The following is a 6098-nucleotide window of genomic DNA, read 5'->3' on the forward strand; positions in this document are numbered from 1 at the left end:
CTATCTATCTATCTATCTATCTATCTATCTATCTATCTATCTATCTATCTATCTATCTATCTATCTATCTATCTATCTATCTATCTATCTATCACAGGTCAAACATGTACACGCTTACTCACTGATGACACACTCAGGAGGAGGAAGGACAATGAACCTTTCAATCATTTTGTGTTTGGCATGGAGAATGAAAAAAACTGCAACAACACAGCAGAAGTGGAGGCTGAGAGGTTTCTGCGGTGCATCCTCAGAAAGTGACTCACTCATGTCTTCATGTGTTCATGTCAATCCAGGAAGCTTGGTGAAATGTGTGTGTCTGTCTCTCTCTGTGGATATAGGGAAGGTATAATGAAAAATAAAGCCCCTCTGGTTGCACCAACACTCCCATGTTTGCATTTAAAATATGACTGGGGCTGCAGACTTCCATTAGAGAGGCTTTCTCCAAAGTCCTCCAGATTTAAAGGCAGTTTGGCTCAAGCATTAACACATGTAAAGACGCATTTTAATAGCTTCATGAAGTAGTTTTTTTTAAAGTACATTCTGATAATGTCACATTTTATAGTACCTGTCAACAGAGTGACAGAGGGAAGATGTGTGCTTTGTTTACTTGCTAATGAGCTTCAACTGAAAATCAACAAATTATCAGATCTATAAAAAAATGCTTCCCTTGGATCTTTGGTTTTAAATGTGATCTGAGGCAGGTGGATGCAAACCCGCTCTGCGACCCTATGTTGATGCTGGAAACGCCTCCCCCTCACAAATATTTAGGAACCGGCTTAACTCACATTATTCCACAAGAATAACCGAAATAAATCTGCAGCGCGCACCGATGTGGAAGAACACTCATCCAAACACCGCAATTGCTCCAACGCGATTATCCATAACGACCACAGCCAGTTTCATTTGATAATAAAGCCGCGGGAACACAGAAAGCTTACCTTTTGTTCTGCTGAGTGCGTCTATCAAAACGAATAGTTGCGCTCATGCGAAACGTTTCCTATCCGCGCGCAGAGAACCACCTGTTGAGCTGCTGCCTTGAAACTTTTTGGCACAAACGTGATTTTTTTTATTAGTAACATTACGCAGGAAAAGGGCATTAAAAGTCGGCCAGTTTAGAACTTTAAACTCACCTTTAACGCCTCCGTGTGGATGAGCAGAGGGGTTCTCTTCATTCCGAGCAGCTTTCCGCGAAAAAAAAAAAAAAAAAAATCCGAAAATGATCGAGAGGCAGATGTTGGAATTGGAAGGAAAAAAATATGTCTTCATCATTCCTTCCTCCCTCACCTCACTCTCCCGGGCTCCTCCGTCACTGAAGCTGAACTTTGGAGCTCATATAATAAAACTTAATAAAAAAAAAAAAAAAAGGACGAAGAAGAAGAAAAACACTCGTTAACTGGGTTTTGCCAAGCCATGATTCAGCGGATGATTCACAAGGATTCTTACGCGTAAATGTGTGAGCAACTTCCTCCGTGTCATTAAAACTGGACTTTACTGTAAATTAATAATAAAGCGCTCCTTACAGTGATGCGCAAATGTTTTGTTGTGCGCGCGTCTTGTGATGCGCGCAGCCATTTGCGTTTCCAGGACCAGTTTGGTCAAGCTTGTGMACCCAAGATGATATCTTCTTGTACYCTAATGGCTACAATTRAGGTAAAAGGTAAATAAATTCTTGCAGTCACGACAMTGATGTGTTTCCAGGGACGCTCATCATCTTCTTGTTATTCAGATGCAAAGTTTAAGAGATGTTTGTTTTGTTTTCCGTCTGCCGCTAATTGGGTGTCAGGACAGCTAATGAGCTGGCTCTGGCGAATTTATGTTCAMCTGGTTCAACAGCTTTCAGCCTTGTAGGGTTATTACTTGGTRCATAAAACTAAGCATGAGCGACGTACTATTTTTCTTTTTTTTTTCCCCTGAGAATACGTGGGAAGATGAGGCTGAAAGTTCARTTTGAGAAGGATTGAGAAGCTGGCAGCTGAAAATGACATGGAGCCTATGATCACAAGCTGTTGGGTGCAGCTGATGGACAAGTAAAGCTGTCAAATATGTGATTTTTTTTTGTTCCTGTCTGGTGAAGAGCCATTTTATTACTGTAACTAAAATGTATAAACAGGCKTGGAATGTTTAAATAAGCTATTAAATCCAGAAAAACTCACAAAAATGCAAGTATTTCTTGAAAAAAAAAGCTAAAAACAATGAAATGATCTGTCAGCCTTCCAGGTTTGCAGAAGACTTTCAACTACTACCACACCAAATCTGACCAAATTAACTGTACCATGAACTGAGCCACTCTATTTTTGCTAAATTTGATTAGCTGTGGTCAGTTTGAACTGAGAATACAAAAGTTWATCTGTCCCAGATGTACATCCAATTATTTTCTAAGAGGTTCATTAAAATCCATTCACTGGTTCATGAGATGTGATATTGTGCTAACAAACAGACAAAATAAACAAACACACACAGAGGCAGTTGCATTAACGCTCACCTTTTATGGAAGCCAGGGATAATGAACTGAAAATTGAAGATAACACCTTTTATGCAATCTTCGGCTCTTGTGCCCTCTCTGTAAACTGGTATAATTGGGATTCGTGACTGGATTTGTGAGAAACTTTGACTGTGCTGATTAAAAATGACAGAACTTTTTTTGTTTTGTTTTATAAAAATAAAAAAGGCATTGTGTTTTATCCCACACTTGAGGATGATACATTATTGTTCACATTTGTGAGGCAGTCATGTTTACACTTAGAGTTTAATGTTTAAATGATTTCTAACACCCCAAGAAACACATTGATCATAAATTATGAGTTATTAAGTTGTTTGAAAGTCTAAAAAATGTTCTAATGGTTATAATCTTTAAAAATAAATAATAATAAAAATATGACAGAAGAATTTACACTTTAAGCAGGAAAACAAACTAGATGACTCACGCACAGCAGGACTTGGTTTTTGCACAAAGCTTCATTGTGTGAAACCTTTATTTAAAATTCCATTTTTATCAAATACATTTGTTTTTGTCAGATAGAGATTTTATCCCATGGTGTGTAACATCTTCCCTAAAATACAAAACTTTGTCCATATTGTATTTTTTTAACTTCCTTAGACCCATGTTGGGTCATGAGGATTCCCACCTACACTAAGGAGCATTTGTGTGGGTTGAAAAAATAGGACCCATCTGGAGTCCTTTGTACATTTTAAAGTATTTAAACACAGATGCAGTAAATCTGAATGAGCAAAACGAAAGTGACAGTATTATAGATGGTTGTAAAAGACRTTACAGTGTTTATATGACCTGAAGTTTTATTACAACTGACTTTTTTTAATTGGTGCTGCACTAAACAAAAACTCCCAACACACTGTAAATGTTGTCTTCTCTCGCTGATATTCTAACATTTGAGGCGGACTGAAGAAATCCCTGTAAGGCTTCAGACCAGGATTTCATGTCCATTTATGATGCAACGCAGGCTTGTTTATGTGCGCCCAATAAAAGTCACTCCTATAGACAATCCATAAATTTTTCTCTTGCTAGTCCTGTTTAGGTTTTTCTCGGCCTAATCTTTAAACTTTATTTCACGTCACCTTCCGCCGCTAAGCCCCGACGCCTCACACTTCTGCACACCCCGGTTGGGTCGCAGCTCTTCAATATGGTAATTAAAGTTTGTAGGATCCATAGCTTTAATTTTTTTTCTTACCAATGTGCTTTAATTAGTTTGCTTTGCAGATCTTGTTTTTTAGTTTCTGTACAAATGTTGCATAAAACAGCTCCTGACATATTCAGGTCATTTCAATCTTGTATTTTTGATTAATTTTGTTTAAGGTGGTGACAAGCACTATTGTTGGTCTCTGAAAGGCAAACGTTTATTCTCAACTTAATTAAATGATGTCATGAGAAAGAGTTTACTCAAATTCAAATATTGACTCAGTGTACACATTAAATATCTAACTTGTTGAACTCTTCAATCCTGCATGTTACCATTATTGACCTAACATTGATATGAGGGGGAAAAAGTTGTGCTGATTTTATTTCTTATGTTATAAATTTTATATTGGACCAATCTTAAATATACTACAATAAGTAGCTTTAAATGGATAGTTCAGTTTCAAACATGTGTTGCTGGTGAGTGAAAATAATACCACTTTGCTACTTAAATTAAATTATCTTAAAAATTTATCAAAAAGTGGTATATCACAGTCTCCACAGCTCTGAGCAAACGACATAACAGCTGTTGAATCAAAGGCACACTGGAGGCAGTCTTGTCTCAGCTGATATGACATTTGTCAGCAATGTAGCCATTTTTTTCTTTTTTTCTGTTGGAACTGTCTGAACTCCCAGAAGCACTGAGTGGCACACAATCCCTGACAGAAATATCAAGCATCGTTAATAAGGTTCAGCTCACTGCGCAGCATAGGGGTGATAAGGCTACTAATGACCCCACTAATGCGCCGGTTCTAAAAATGATTCTGGGATTCAGCTCGGACTCTTCTGGACAGTTAAATGGCAACTCAGACTGAAGGAGGTTTAATGTGTGCATGACCTGATGGGAAATCTGCTGACGGTTCATGAGATCAGATCATCCTGGCCGCAGTAAATGTCAGCGTTTTTTTTACAATTTTTTATTACAAATCAAATGCATACAGTGATAATTTTATGACAGGAAGATGCAAAACTGAAAAGAGAAAGGTGAGTTTACAGGACAAAATCTTATATATACACATAAATTACATGCTTTATGCTGTATGAAATACACAATGTAAAACATTAGAAATTTAAACTAGCCTTTGTTATTACCCGTGACCTTTCATGACAGTTTTAGAATAAATGTYAAAAGTTCTAAGTAAAGCTGTTGCACAATGTGTAGCATGTTCAGCCATCTTGAACTGTGTTGACTCCTTAAGTTAACCAAGCTTCATTAAAATCTTATTGGCAAACACACACATACATAGACATGGATAACAACATCATGGTGCAGTTTTGCATGTGCTCAAAGTGCCCACTTGTCTCCCACAGTGCAAAGACATGCATGTTAGGGAGTGAAGTTGGCCGCAGGTGTGAGCATGCACGGCTGTCAGTTTGATCCAGCTCCAACGGCAGAAAAAAAACTGCTAGATGAGGTCGAAAGCAGTAGGGTGCATGTAAATAAGTTTTCAGATCAAAAGGTCCAGAATGAGCTTTAAAACTCGTGTCATAAAATTGGGTTATTTGATACTGAAATGCTTAAATGATTACCCGTTTAATATCATGCCTTCATATTATACATTCAGTCATACTTGGTAAAGTTAAACTGGTGTTTTAAAGCAAACGTGGAGCAATAATGTTATACTTCTTGTCCGTGTGCTCTCTCATAAACCACTTGGTGGTTTTCATGTTTAAGGTTTGACCAAAATTTCTGGATTRCTCTTTTTTAATCAGTAACAACAAGCAGTAATGAGAACCGTCAATTCAAACAATAATCTCTTCAACTGGGAGCTTGAATAACTGATTTAGAGTGAATTTTAGGAGTTGCTCCAGCGTGATGGGTTAGCTCAGTTGTTTTGGGGCAATCAAACGTCTCCTCTGGGGCATGTACACTCGGCGTCACCCTCCCTCTGTTTGCTGCACCTGTCAGGGTGAGACAAATTACTCCTTCTGGTGTCTGGACTTCAACGACCTTTGCAAAGCAATCATCTCTCTGCCCAACTTTAGCCTGAAAGAAGGTCACAATCAGACAGAACAACACCTTTTTTTTCCCCATACAAGCCCCGGTACAAAAGCAGCATGTCACCCCTTCAAGAGTGGCAGCTGTGTGTCTGACATCAGACAGCCACTGACTCGAATTATTAGAAAATGCTGGAGGGTTTTTGTTTGTTCATAGAAGATGAGTGAAGTGKGAACTGTCACTCATCAGCGTCTGGATTTTTAAAATGAAAATGTGCGTTTGCTGTTGTGTAATAGAAAATCACAGCTGTCTGTTGAAAACACTCGGGAATCTTTATTCATCAAGTATGTTCATGTTTTTCTTTTACACCTTCTCTTGATGATGATGCATCAGCTTAGGATCAACAAAGACAGCTCCCTGTGGCATGAGCTGTTGCTGATGGTGGTGTGTGTGTGTGTGTGTGTGTGT

At 38.2% G+C, this 6098-nt stretch overlaps 1 protein-coding gene across 1 annotated transcript in view; it reads right to left on the reverse strand.

Moving 5' to 3' along the window:
- hrh1 (histamine receptor H1) overlaps nucleotides 1-1588 on the reverse strand; it is an 8187-nt gene extending 6599 nt beyond the window's left edge. Inside the window, exons 1-2 of the mRNA XM_014004090.1 lie at nucleotides 1131-1588; nucleotides 939-1041 (exon numbers count right to left, since the gene is read on the reverse strand). The gene's annotated coding sequence lies outside the window, so the exon portion shown is untranslated. The remainder of the gene's footprint in view (nucleotides 1-938; nucleotides 1042-1130) is intronic.
- Between the last annotated feature and the right edge of the window lie 4510 nt (nucleotides 1589-6098).

Source organism: Austrofundulus limnaeus, unplaced genomic scaffold (genome assembly GCF_001266775.1).
Source record: "Austrofundulus limnaeus strain Quisiro unplaced genomic scaffold, Austrofundulus_limnaeus-1.0 Scaffold22, whole genome shotgun sequence".
NCBI classification, from domain to species: domain Eukaryota; kingdom Metazoa; phylum Chordata; class Actinopteri; order Cyprinodontiformes; family Rivulidae; genus Austrofundulus; species Austrofundulus limnaeus.